The 14,886-nt window shown below is 38.0% G+C and overlaps 1 protein-coding gene and 1 long non-coding RNA gene across 5 annotated transcripts in view; one reads left to right on the top strand and one right to left on the bottom strand.

The window, feature by feature from the left end:
- The window catches only part of LOC118214579, a 75,305-nt gene extending 73,666 nt beyond the window's left edge, over window positions 1-1,639 (bottom strand). For both annotated transcript variants that reach the window (XR_004762649.1, XR_004762648.1), the window contains exon 1: window positions 1,440-1,639. This is a non-coding gene — a long non-coding RNA (uncharacterized LOC118214579). The remainder of the gene's footprint in view (window positions 1-1,439) is intronic.
- Window positions 1-14,886, top strand: part of LOC118214578 (protocadherin-9) — a 223,577-nt gene that overhangs the window by 61,600 nt on the left and 147,091 nt on the right. The window lies entirely within an intron of this gene.

Below are 14,886 nucleotides of genomic sequence, written 5' to 3'. Positions count from 1 at the left end.
TGAGAAAGCTGAAAGCTTTTTCTCCTTCAAAAGACTACATTAATACTGTATTACAACTGCCAATTTAGTCACTGAGCAGACGCTTCTAGACAAAGTGACTTGAAAAAGTGTATTCCGCAAATTGGCTGACTCTTTCTGGTGCCTTTATTCCTTTGAGCCCATCATTGTGTCTTATCTTTCTGAGGTCGATGACAAGGAGGCAGTCCATGAAAGGTAGTCTGGGGGTAGTTGCCTGTGCTCTCTGGTCTGCGCTTGTGGTGGCAGAATCCAGGCTGGTTCAGATCAACAGGTTATCAGCCAAAGAGACAGATTTGAAACTTTCTTCAATAAGAAATACCCTTTTTATTTCTAGTGGCTGCTGTAGTCTCCATGACTCAACATGTCAAATCCTGTGCCCAGACTAGATAGATGTGCTCAATTAACTCATGACCTGTTATAACGGAAATGCTAATTTAATTGGTTAATGGTTGTTTGAAGTGGACAGTCATCTGTACACAGTAAGTCTAAGAAAAGAATTAAAAAAAAAACCCTTCATTCTCTTGATCTAAACTGGCCTGAAAGGTATTCTGTGCCCAACTCAAATGAATGCACTTAGGTTCTCATGCACTGTGAGTCACTTTGGATTAGAGTGTCTGCTAAATGAATGTAAAGAAATAATGGAATGCAATTTAAATGTCTAACTGTGAATACCAATCTCTAATCATTCTCTAATGTGACCTTCTAAGTCATAGTTTTTTTATACTGGATCAGTGGATTGTCTTGTTTGCTGTAATGTAAATTTAACAAACTCCTTGTGTTGATCAGCACCCAGAAATAGCTAATAAACACTAGCTAATCATCTCTTGTTTTTGTTTGCTATGTGTCATAAAATCTTGAAGCAGTCTTATACTGTTGTGCAGTGATGTCCCCATGGTAACAATCTTGCTATATTACAAACATTTAAGCCCCCACGGTTGAGAAATTCTTCAATGTGACGTCGCTGCATGAGCAGCGGTGAAATCCAACTTCTGTATTAATTTTTTTTAAGCATCTCCCACAGACGGGAAAGGTAAACACACTCTCTGCCAAACTGCCTACACCGGAGAGCCAGGGGAAGAAATCCCCGAACAAAGACTGGAATAAAATTTAAATATCTCTCACGTTGGCAGCATGACTCCCCTCCAGATTCTTTAATTCGCAAATCATTTCTGAGTCTCGAAGGTTGGTTGGAGAGAAACATCACTCTTTTCAGTAAAGTGTTTGTGCAAATGTTGCCTTGCTGCCACAGAAGATATTTACATTTTATTCAACCGTCTCCCCTTTTTCAAATTTTCAAAGAGACGGCACAGATGTCCGCCATATTTAAGAAATAAACAGAATTAGGCCCGTTTGTGTTTTTTTCCTGGTGGTCGTTGGCTGAATTCAGGCAGGGCCTGTGCCCTCTGCAGTGTTCTGATTACCTTCCAAAAGCCGTCATCCCTCCGCTCTGATGTTGCTCGCGACTGTGGAAATCCCTGTGGCTTCGCAAACGCGGCGAGTCATCGGTGTCTGCCTCACGCTGTTTTGGCTGCTCTGAATGCTCACGATATCCTCTGGCTGTGGATGCGCTCGAATTTGGCGGGAGCAACGTTTCTCTTGTCTGGACTCCTTCGCGTATTTGTGTGCCAGCTATGGCCATTCCTGTCTAGCTGTTTTCGCAGGTGCTCACTGTATAGGAATAGCAGAGTATTTTCAGTGTGCAAACTGGGCTCTTGATACAAAGTGGTTCAGGGATATAGTGAACAGTTTACAGATTTGGCCTGTCAGCATTTTCTGCTTAAGTTTCACTTCCAAATTTACCCCTTAGTTTTTGAATCAGCATTAGCCTGAGTTTGGTCTTTGTCTGGAAGGCTTCTCTGTTGAATTGAGTACTGTGTCCCTGTGCTATTGCAAACACAGAGCCATTTCACTGTCATTATCAGTATTAGCAGCTGTGTGGGATCAAGTGATTTGACTTTTGAATGTGTACTTTGCTCTTTTTGTGTCTTAGTTTGATGACGTTGATGTGTGTTTAGTTTGATTGCCCCTGAAGTCAATATTATTTAAGCATGCATTACTTCCCTTAAATTACTTCCTTTTAGGTTAAGATTGAATGTTACCTGGAGCAGGAATGGACAGCAAACCATTATTTATTTAGGTTTATATATGGACATGATAAATGAGTATAGATAAATGAGTTACTCTTTAAATATTTATTTGATCTTAAGCCAGGGCATCTGCTTGCTTGTGCATTTTACAGGAATATATAAGCATTATTACTGGTTCATTTCAGCATCTGAGGCTGATACAGCATTGTATTCTCCGAATGGCTGTTGTTGAGCTGAAGCAGTCTATGAAATGAGTTAATCAGCTTTTGTGTGTGTGTGTATACCCCTTTAGCATTAAAGGTGTTAGCCTCAGTCTGAACTCAAGGGGCTGAAAAGCTAGATATGAAAGTATTACATGGTCAGCAATGTTGCTGCTTAATTCTTCCTTATGCTGTGATGAGACTTAATCAAGCACAGAAATCTGCATGAGTCCATGAATAAGCTGCTGATTTCTCTAAAAATTATCTCATAGTAATAAAGTGAAAGGATCAGAGATTAGTGAAGGTGCAGCTGTAGAGGGAATATTAATAATAAATAGTGTGTGTGTGTGTGTGTGTGGGTGGGTGTGCGTGTGTGTGTGTGTGTATATATAAATCTCATGTGGTCAGCCTATGCAAACTTATACTCTTTGAAGGCATCATTATCTGGTTTTATCAATTTATTGACCAAGACCAGTACCTGAGGGGCCTATAATGTGCAGCTGCACAAGACCCAGTGTACGAGTATGGGTGGATGAAACAAGACTTTGAAGCTGTTTCTCCATTTGAAGGATTATCCATCGGGGATTTGATTAATACCAAATTTTCATCCTCAAGGCTGTGCATCTGAGTGTGTGAGAAGAGTGTGTGCTTTCTTCTTTTACTTTTTTCCAGAGTGGCACAAACATGAGCCAAAAACAAGCAAACAACAACTACAAAACAACAGCAGGCCTGTGCATGACTGACGTAATAGTCACACGTTCACAGAGAAGGAGCGTGTCTTCTCCCCCATGAAGAGGCAATCTTCATCTACTCTTGGCTGATATTGTGTTCGTGTTACAAACATTTTTTAAAGTGCTCTATTATTAGACTGCTGCCACACCAAATGACTTTTTACTCTGTGCTCCTTCCTGTCTTTACTTATTGCATGTACCAAATAGAGCCGTCGGCATTGATCGGTGACCTTGTCTTTCTCTCTCTTGGCTTTGAAAGTGCAGTAGAGTTCAGGAAGTCTAGAGAGCAAACATGCTGCTCCTAAGCTGGGCTCTACAAGCCACTCTACATCCTTGGCACTTGAGATACAAAATGAGCAAAAAATTGTTGGCTGTACAATGCATATTCTTCTGAGTAAAATGTGTTCACTTGTCTGCTTTAGCACTTTGGGGTTTCACACATAGACCCAAGAAAGATTCATTTTCAAAGTATCATTTAAAGTAATTTAATTAACTTATTTCCAGACAGTCAATTAACAGACAGGGGAACATATAATTGATTTTAGTGTTTGTAACCCATGTAAACTAATTCTACACAGACATGCTGAAGTTGTGGGTGGCCATTCTGATTCTGAGGGCAGGGATACCAGTGATCATGACTGCCAAACACTTTGACATGCCCAGGTCAAAAGGATCTTAACTGTCAGGTAGATAGTCAGCCCCTCACCAACAAGGGGTGGATCTGCTGAGTGTCCAATGTTCCTGGGTCTTAACATGTGTGATGGACTGGCCATGCTGCTAATCCTCTATGAACCCATTCAAGAACCCCTGGGATGCTCTAGGCTAGCGATGCTCTGGTTGGGGAGATGTCGATGTGGCTGCTGATTGGGGTATTCACAGACAGGAGCATTCACTCAAACTTTTCAATGGCTTGAATATTCCAGAGAGAGAAGTAGGGGCTTTTGTAATGCCGATACCCCATTGGGTGGAAGCTTTGATAGTAGCAAATGGAAGACAGACCAGATATTGAATTCATTCATTGGAAAATAAATAAATAAATCAAATCTTTTGTATTGACTATCCTTTGTTCATATAATGGGTTTTAAACATTAGAGTGTCATACGTGCTCTGACGTTATAAGGAGTCTTTTTTTCTGCAGTGGAAAAATAGATTCACTCTGTATAGTGCTCATGTTCTGTATATGAATGCAATTAATATATTCTGGGGTCACTCGTTGCACACACCACATATGGTTTAATTTATCAGGGTTTCAGAGCTACATGCCAAATAACATGCATACACACACACACACATATTCACACACACACAGAAACATACACACACAAAAGCACTCTTGCACACATATGCATGCATGCATACAAGACTGATTAACTCAGTTTAGGGATGGTGTTGAATACAAATACCATATTTGGCAACACTCAAATAATGCGTTCTCTATGAATGCTTTCATCTCCCGAATTTGGCCGATAAGTTTCTCAATTAGCAAGTAACAGCAAGTGACAGTATTCCTTAACAGTAGATAGGCCAGAGCGCCAGAGCCATTTTCCCTTAGCCTATGTAACAAAACTGCTATAATTATAGAAAATAGAAACGTTGAAATTATGTTCATTCGTGTCCTTTATTTCAAGAAAATAGGTTTGCAATATATGGTTTTGTCATTTTTATGAAATTAGGTCGCTGTTGGTGCAGAAATCAAGGCTGTAATGGTGGATGTGTCTGAACCTGCTGTCCAGCAGTGTAGCAGTAGTACAAAGTAAAGGACGTGGCCTTTTTAAACTTAAAACATTACAGCCACAGGTTGTTGGCTAATGACACACCCAGCACTGGCTCATGTGGCTCTAAAGCATCTGACCTGCCCCCCAGCGAGTTTTTAAAGCAACTTTTCAGTATAGCAAGGGAAGCTGTGTCTCCCCATCCCAGACTGCTCCCAGCTCATGTGCAGGAGCTTGTTTTTACAAAATACAACTTGGGGAGGTTTCAGTAAATCATAATAGCTGAATTTGTATTCTATCCCGGAAAGCTTTTTGTTTTTTTTTTCTTTAATTTACCTAAACTCATGCAAATCAAATGGGTAAAGTGGGGCTTCAACAAAGAGGGAAGAACAAGCAAAAAATAGCAAAACATTTTAGCCTTACATTATGTAGTTTTTTTTTTTTTCTTTCTTTCATTAGGGCTTCGTTGCATACAGTAGTTCCTAATGAAGATGAGGAACTATTTTTTTTTAAATTTATTATAAAAGCATTTTTTTGTTTATAATTGACTTCAGTGTCCCGCAGGTATGGGTGGTGGTGGGGTTTATACAGTTTGTACTATGTAGTTCATATATATATATATATATATATATATATCAGCTCTTACAGTTTAAAATGTGCATTTCCACTTATTTTGTCTGCAGAGCATAATAACTTATCATTATCACCCCATATCTCCCTCCAGTAGACTATGTAATGATTTTGGATTTCAACAACTCTAGGAAGCCACCTGGAGGAGGAGGTTACACTACTAATTTGAATCTCAAGAAAACTTACCAGACATTCAATTTCTACCCACTGCTGCCCACTTTCATGCCATGACAGATTGCTGCAAATGAACGGACACAGCCTAAATAAATTGGCGGTAAATTCTTCCTGTTTTTACCCTGTCACACATTCATCCTATACACACTTTCATGCAAATTTCCCCCAACATTCTTCAAAAAGGCCAAATTCATTGAAGGAGAATGGAACTATTCATGAGAACATAGTTTAGGGGTATCTTCTAACTAATGATTGGGGTTATTGCTAAAATATGTAAATATTTTCTTTTCCTATTGGAATATTCTCTTTGAAGTTATCTCTTTGAATGTGCTTCAATGGTGAATGCAGTCTCGGGGGGTGGGGGGATTTCTTAATTCTATTCAATTTCCTTTTTATCACATTGAGGGCAGTCTGTTGCAGCTCTGCTAACCTTCAGACTTCATATGCAATAGATTGCTCTGGAGTGATTGTATCCTGATAAGATTATGGTTTGCTCCTTGCCACAAATATGCATGAGATTCCAAACAATGAGGATGACTCAATAGCAAGCAAATACATAATGCATAAGTAAATCACACAGATGGCATCAAGCAGGCACTGACATCACATACTCCGCTAGAAGAGAAGCCCATTTCCTGAAGGCTTCCAATGATGCTTTTCTCACCTGACGTACAAACAGTACTGCATAATGATGTCATCTCAAGACCTCCACAGGGGGTGCTGTACAGCTTGCTACCTGCTAATGAAGCAATCATACGTTGGCATGATAGTTAGCCCATCTTTGTAACTCAGCATTGCTGTTTGGTTGTCACAGTGACCTGATGTGGATCAAGCAAAGCTTTCCTGTCTGTACACAGCCCCGTGTGACTAAAACTCCATTGTAAGGGCACTCAGCCAATCAGACACAAGACTACCCATACTTCCCACACTTCTGGAAAATATTTGAACGTCTTTACATTTGGAACATTTATTTAAATGACACATGAATGTAATTGAGTGCTTGTTTATTGAGTGATACATTTTAGTGATCTTCTAGATTAGCTTCATGTTCACATTTCATGTAAGTGATGCCCTTGGAATTGATCTTGATCAAGATCCATATACTACTTAGCATTAATTATAATGAACATTTGGAATACATTTTATATTTCCTGCTTAACCTGTGCTGTAGTTTCCTGCCCTTTTTTATGGGTCCTTGAATTTTGGGGGAAGGGACCTCAAAAGCCCTTTAATTGGAGGAATAGGAAAATATGGATGCCCAGGATGACAATATAAAACTGATAAAACATAAATATCTCTCTCTCTCTTTCCAGCTCACAGAAAGTCTCATTTACATGTGCACAGAGTATGATATGCAACACATACTGTTAGGCTGTTGCAGTGTTTAATTATGAAAAGTTTGGATAAGCATAGTATACTTTTGCAGAATGATCACAATCAAAACTCAAAACAAACTAGAGCTTTACTTGACGCTTCCCAGTCTTGTTTCAGCTAGTCATCAGAGAGTTTTGGGGAAGCACTTAATGAGCTGCCAGTCACTGACTTGATTGACTCATTCAAAGAGCAAGAAAAAAAGAGTGAGGCACCTCTGTGATCACATAAAAGCTCCTTCCATATTTGGTTTCATGAAGCCTCCTTCTTACATCACTGGTTGAACCGCTCTGTATGTATGTATCTACTGTATATGTATTGTCTGGATTCTGTGATACTGTTACTTGCTAACTTGTACAGTGTTGCAGACCCTTTTCCTTATGTTCAAAATGAGTTCCAACACGATAGCATGTGCATCGTTGACATCAATAAATACAATTGCCGTTTGTTTCTACACTTCATTATTCCTAACCATAACCTCTTAAGGACCCGCACCAATATAAAAGTTTTATGAAATGCTTGGTTGTTTGCATTATCTTACATGTCCCATTACACTATATTTCACCATATTTGCTTCTAGAAAAAAATCACCAGACAAAACAAGCAAGTACGATTTGCCTCCAGATGTACATTCAGGATTTCAATCAAAGTAGCCAATCATCATCGAGCCATTATTTGCACTCGCTGCAACTTGTATTTTCCTGTTCAAACTATTGTTGCCTGTGCAACTGTTGACAAAATCAATCAGTCACATGATCGTAACAGCTCTTGTTTGATTTAGAGGATAATCACTTTGATGGGATGTTTTAATCTTTTTCAGCTATAATAGTAAGAGCTTGGACGTAAGCTCTCAATGCGCTTTACAGCTCTAGCTAAATAGCCTGATATCCTATAGGTAACGTGTAGTTTTCAATTAGATATAAAAAGATGAGCATTCAGATACTTCCTGTGGGGCTCATGGTTCTAGAACTGGCTCCTGTTTCTCCTCCGTGCCTTCAACCTCGGGATCTGTCTCTGATTTGAATGGTTCAATCCCTACCAGATAAAGTACAGACACCACATTCACTTTTAGAGCACGAGATTGGAAGGGTGCGTAATTTCTGGTCAGATAACCAATGAAGACCAGTGAAGCATGTAGAAGAAGAAAGTGCAACACACAGATATGAGTGAAAGTCACAAAAATAGAATCATTAGAATAATTGTGGACCTTTAAAGCTATGTATTGCTGCATTCATTTTAATTATAATGTGTTAGATAATGTGGATAAGACAGTTGTATGTGTTACTTTGGCCAAACATTAACTACGCTAAAACATCTAAATTGGAAGAATATAGACATACAGACATTATGTTTAAGCATGCCTTATTAAGTATTTCAGGATCATGTTCTCAAGGGTAATTAAATAGAGTGCCTTTTATTTTATGTTTGTTATGATAATAATCAGTGTATCTCTATGATGGGTTAGATAGACCCGAACCACAGGGGCCGTGATGACAATTACAGTTCATATTTTAAAAAATACATAAACATTGCAAATATATTTTTTTTCTGTGCATTCCCTTACTCTCTTCCTTAAAGGCATTTGCTGAAGAAAATGACCAATTTGAATTTGTATGAAAACAAGAAGTCATTTTGGGTCATACAGACCATAACATAATAGGAAGGTTAAGTAAAGTTCACGTCTTACCTTGGAAGTATGTAGTTGGAGAATACACATATTTTGCTGAAGATAATGTTCACAGCAGCTTGAATAAGATGTAACTCTCTGTTCCAGTCTATTCTATGCTGTAACTGTGAAGGTCACATTAAGCAAAGTATTTCTGAACAGTCTTTGACGGTCAAGTCCCTGACTATTATTGAATTCAAGTGTGCATCAGCACACTTTACAGCACGGGCCCTGAAAAATAAAAAGAAATTCTGATTTTAAAGCCCAGTTTAAATCAGCATTCATCTTTAACTTACACATTGATGAAAGTGCTTTTTTGTCCTCACGACTCAGTTCTGTGAGATTATGGTTATCTCACCAAACTTTCTGAAGAAAAATTCAAAATTTTTGTAACGTGTGTCCTACTGTACAACAATAGCATTCAATAAACTAAAAAAAACATTTGAGAAAAAAAAAAAAAAACACTAAAGAAATTATGTATCTTAGAGTGCTATGCTCATAGTTATCTTATCACCCAAATTGGTTCTTAAAAATGTGTGTTATTGATTGATGGCCATAATTTGTAGTAATGCTTTCTATGTATTAAAGTATACTATCAACAAACTAATGAAACTCAAAAGCTGAAAACAATGGTATTAATAAGTAAATTGACTTTGAGATCTAACCTTAACCATAATTCGATGATGATTTTTGGATTACATCAAATTGTTCTGAGTAGAAAATCAAATAAATCTACTCGTGTGTGGCATGTTAACTGCAGGTGAACATTGCATCGAATATAACAGTATGTTTTTGAAAATCTTCAGCAAGATACAGATGGTGTTTGCTAAATTTGTGAATACTCACTTTTCAGACAGCATACACTTCAGGCAGTACTAAACTGTGTGTGTATATTTCTCCAAAAGCATTATGAATAATGCAGTATCACAAGGCTAACCAAGTATATCAACAAAATAATTTATTTTTTTCTTTAATTGACAACATTAAAACAAGAACAGGAAAACGAGGGAGAACTATTTAAAAACAGTAAGCAGAAACTTTTAAATGTAAGTGCATACAAATGGGTGAAAATGTATTATTTTGGTATTGTTATTTATTTTATTTTTTTTCATGGTGTGTGTGTGTGTGCTGTCATCTTTGATTGAATACATTTGATCTTAATCAGGGTAAGAGAAAAGCACAGCATTTAATATAGTGCACTCAGACAAATGTTGTGGCCATTGTTTAAAGAATATGCAATTCAATTGTATCAAAAAGATTATTGGATCTCCACTATCATTTATGTCTCTATAAAAATATTTCATTTATTGTAGAGTCATTTGTTATTGGTAAAATGATGTATTCAGAGGAAATTAGGTTGAAAGGTTGGACAGTATTACCTATGAGTTTTCCAAAGACATTAAAAAATGACCAAAATCCTTTATTTTACGTGTTATGGGAAGTAATGTACTGTAGTGTGCTGTAAATCTCTAACTAAAGGCATTTCTCAGATTAAAGAGAGCCTCTGTATACTCAGATTGGGATTGAGTAGATTGTCATACCCTGCTGTTTTCCTCATCCAAAAATACTCTTTAATACGGTCCAAAATTTCCATTTACTTTCCATTTTCTAAAATATGTTTTCAAAGTGCATTTTCGCATGTGTCCTGGTTCCTTTGAAGGTGCTTGAGTTATCATCATCATCATTAATGTATCTGGAGTGATGTAGCTCTCATCTTTAGACAGTTATGTTCCACATGGTTTCATAAGGTTTTTTTTCAGGATCCAAAGAGCATATTCTTAAACATTATTGGATTCATTTATGTGTGTAAGCGCTTGTCGGTTTCTCTCATTAAATTAAAAAAAAAAAAAAGAAACATAAAAGATAATGTCTTATGTATTTATATATTTATTCATTGAACATCTGTTGATACTGGCTAACCTTACATTATATTGAAGCTAATGTGTTGACAACAAAGGAAAGGGGAACAGGCTACCTCTGGTGCACTTGACATTTGAGTACCTTATATATTCACCTTAATATGCAAATCACTTTTAAACGTCGGTCTTTACATTAGTAGTACCTGTACCTATTGTATGGGATAACTGTATGAGCATCTATACATTGACCATACCCTCTGCAATTTGAATTTAGGGTTAATTTGGCTTCATGATTAGGGTCACGTTTGATCATTTTTATACGTTAAGACAATGGTTTATAAAGTGACCTATGACTTGTTATGTCCATCATAGTTATTCCAGTTTGTGAATGACTGTACAAATACCTCCCCCTCCAGCTCTGTCTCAATCAAAAAATATAGTTCCATAGTTTCCATTTAAAAATAAATGTGAAATAAAAGTAAAGACAAATATAATTAAGAAATGCCCATCCATTGTTTTTATTTTTTTGAGCAAAAGATAAACTTATGGATGTGGGGTCTGGTGGGGGAGTTTAAGGTATGTTTGATGGATATTTCTTTCAGAAGGACGTCGAGTGGTGAGATTTATAAGCACACGTGGCTGAAGGTAGAGAGCTGTACTGATCAGAGGTCAGATGCTGACCTCTCTGTAATGCTGAAGCCAGACTAATCTCCTCATTGGCCGGGATGTAAAGAGCTGAGCAGACCAGGAGGCAAGATCAGGATTTCCACCCCTGGTTATGGTGCATCCCTGTATATGTGTGTGTGTGTGTGTGTGGGCCTGTGTATTTGTGAACATGTTTTTGTGTATGTCCAAACCATGTACACAGTCTCTTTAATTTTTAATATTGTATATTTACCACCGGGTAAATTATGTTATTGAATTAATCTAGGATTACATTGAAATTCTGTTTAAATTTTATTTTATTTCACTCATCATTTATTTAAATATTTTCAACAAGTGAGTTGGTTAGTCCTTGTTTCTCCTTGATTGTTTAATCACACTTTTAGGAACTGTATGTGTGAGGCAGTGATGAGACTGTGAACTTCATGAACCCTGTAATAGGAGGCTAATCACTGACTCGTTTTAACAAATCAACAAACAAAGCTCTTCACAGCAACAATAATTTGGGAAAGTTCCACCCATTTACGGGGTTGAAATTTCCCTCTCCCATCTTCATTTTGAGGACCTATCTCTGAGGATTTTTATTGTACTGTTTGATGTGTCTCATGAAACGCAGCCTCGGCGATATGTCTGTGTATTTTGTCGGTGATTCTAAACCATTAATTGGATAATAAATGGCTTTAGTCGGTGGCCACTTACCTTATTAAACATCAATTGTGATTCTGATTAACCGTGTAATAATGTGAAAGCTTTTTTGACACAAACAGGATAATGTTTGCTCATGCTAATTTGAATCTCTGTCTTCACTGTATTACATGCAAATTTCCACCAAGGTTTGGTTTCCTGCCAAGTATATTTGATCACCTGTAACAGATGAGAAAATAAAAAACCTCTATGGTTTTTATTTTATGTATTGTCTGCTTGATACTGAAGGTTATTTTCAGAATGACAATAACAAAAAGAGAGAAATACATTTAAAAAACAACAAAATATTTAACTGGCTTTGTTTTAGTGATTTTGCACATGTACTTGCAGGTTTGGATATGTAGGCACTGTTGCTGATGTATCTGATGGATTTACTTACGTTCTCTTGTTCGTCCGTCAGTCTCGTTGGATAAAAGCGTCTGCTTAATGAATGTAATGTAATGCAATGACACACTGAAGAAGATGGATGGATGTGTGTGAAATGAAAACTTTTTAAAATCAAAGCAAGACTGTCTCTGGTCAAAAGCAACAATTAACAATAATGTACAATGATAAGCAACAGGTCTTAAAAATGCTGGAATTAAGCACGAAAACAAAAGCCTCCTTCAGTTCAGATCAGCACCAAGGGCCCTGCAGCTCAACAAATCAAATTCAGCATTTTCATTAATAAAATAAGCTTTCAATTGCCCTCCGCTTATACTTGTCCTGCACAGCCTGTTTGTGCAGTGTAGCCTCCATCAACAGTAAGCTAGGACATCATGGTGTGAGTGTACCTTAGGACAATGTGCCATAAACCATCGTGTTATATAAAAATGAGATGGCCCCGCTCAATGGCTTTCAGGTCACGGGTCATTAAAATTTCATTGGATGAGCCCCAGACTTGTAATGGAAAATGTTAACTCCTGAGACCCATATTGACACGTTCTTCTTTTGAACCTTGAAGAAAATAAGTCCAGTTACAGTCAACGAAAATGAGAATGGTGGTAACTACATGCACCTTTTTTCTAAAGACTGAAAGATTGCTTCTCTTTCAGGCTTAGTAAGTCTTATTAGATGCTGCCCAGGGGGTGAGACAGCAATTTGAAGGACAGAAATATATGCCAATTTCATTTTCGGTGCGTGATGGAAAAGAAGAAAAAAAAATATTGATAAAATGTAAAATAATAATAAAAAACTGTTCTAAATGGCTTATGGACAGTAAATCAATCTGTTTCTGTCTGGATCTTGAGTCTATTGTATCTATCAACTGCTGCAATCTTTCTGAGCCTCTATTGGCAGACTGGTGCTTATGGCACATCTGCGCTCAATAAAACTTTAATTACCAATAAAAATACCCAGTTCTAGGATCAATCCATGATACCTACCTTGATATCTGTTTCCTTGTCGTAATACAGCCATGATATTTGGGCTTGGGGTAATGAATCAGGCAAACAGGAAGTCCTTGATGAATGAAAAATAAAAGATGCATTTGATATTCTGTCAGAGTGTATATGAAACCCAAGCAATCGTAACGTAACATCAAACCTTTTATCAAACTGAAGCTTGTGTGCAAATGGTGTGTGTGTGTGTGTGTGTGTGTGTGTACGCTGTGCTTCAGAAAAACTTGTGAAGCAAAAGGTTGGCTGCCAAGTCCAGGCTTACCGGTCACAACCTCCCGAAGAGAAAATGCAAACCAATTATGAAGAGGTCCAATCTTCAGTGCAGTGTTTTCAAACATTCTCAAACTATTCTGGGAGTGTCAAAAAATAATAAAAATAATAAACAAAACAGCGTCTGCCAGTACTACAAGTAATGAGTGTGGCATCAGACCTTGTCCCCACATGATCTGCAACAGGACAAACTGTCCTCCATGTTCATGTCTTCCTACGCACTACCCATACATTGTAGTGTTCTATATTGTAGAGTGTGAACCCTGCACTCTGGTTTATTATAGGTCATGATGATTACTGTCAGTGCTGTTTTTTTTTTCCTCCCCAAATATAAAGGAGGACATTCAGAAACTCGCTGTGAGGATACTTCACTCGAAGGACCCTATTTTCTCTGTCAAGTGCTAGCAGTAATTCAAGGCCTTAGCGAATTAAGGTGTGTCCAACGCAATTTTGGTAAATTTTGGATTGTTGTAAAAGAAACTTGGTTTGAAAGGAGTACATTTCCTGTGGGTGGAGGTATGACACTTTACTTTAATACCACTGCATCGAGGCCATGAGCAAACTGATGGTTTTGTTATGTCTGATATACTTGCATGAAAGTTGTCACGTGAATTTATGACATTTCAGAAAAGCCTCCTAGGGCAAGTGTTGTCAGCATAGGTTGCAAACTGGGGCGTCTTTTTACATTGTGTGATCACAACGTTCATATGCGCACTTGGGTAAGATCATAAAAATAGCACATAGCACCAGCGTTGGAGTTAAAAGCAAGTCTAGGTTGGTTAAAACACAAACACATTATTCAGAACAAAGCTTGCACAGTGTTCACTGTTTTTACTGAGACACCCCCCTATTGCACCGCCCAACCCATTTTGATGCAAACACATTTCCTGTAGGCCACAAAATAACCAGACCTGGCATAGGCTGAAATACTGTTTGTGCGGGACAAAATGATCGATTCCACTAGTGCACAGGTGAAAAGCAGAGCATTTCAAGCATGCGCTAGCGACACTGGGATAGCAATTGCAGAGCGGCTTGGCGGATTGGCAGAAAGACCCTGGCACACGGAAGGCAGCCTGGGTGTTGCCCACATGCCCTCAGGGTGCCCGGGAAACAGGCCCACGATGCCTATCATCGTTCCCCATGGAAATATCATGGGTTACATTCCTGTCCACTTTTTCAACTCCAGTGATGCTTTATTTCTATGTTTTTTTTATTTATTTAAATGCACTTATATGTTGTGAAAGGAGGCTTGGTAGTGCAGTAAGTAGCGCTGTCGCCTCACAGCAAGAAGATACCTAGTTCGAATCCTACCGAGGACCTTTCTGTGCGGAGTTTGCACGTTCTCCCCGTGTCTGTGTGGGGTTCCTCCAGGTACTCTGGTTTTCTCCCACAGTCCAAAAACATGCAGTTGTTTAGACTAA

Source organism: Anguilla anguilla, chromosome 15 (genome assembly GCF_013347855.1).
Source record: "Anguilla anguilla isolate fAngAng1 chromosome 15, fAngAng1.pri, whole genome shotgun sequence".
NCBI lineage: Eukaryota > Metazoa > Chordata > Actinopteri > Anguilliformes > Anguillidae > Anguilla > Anguilla anguilla.
Note: the sequence above shows the minus strand (reverse complement) of the source record. Positions and strands in the feature narration are given on the sequence as shown.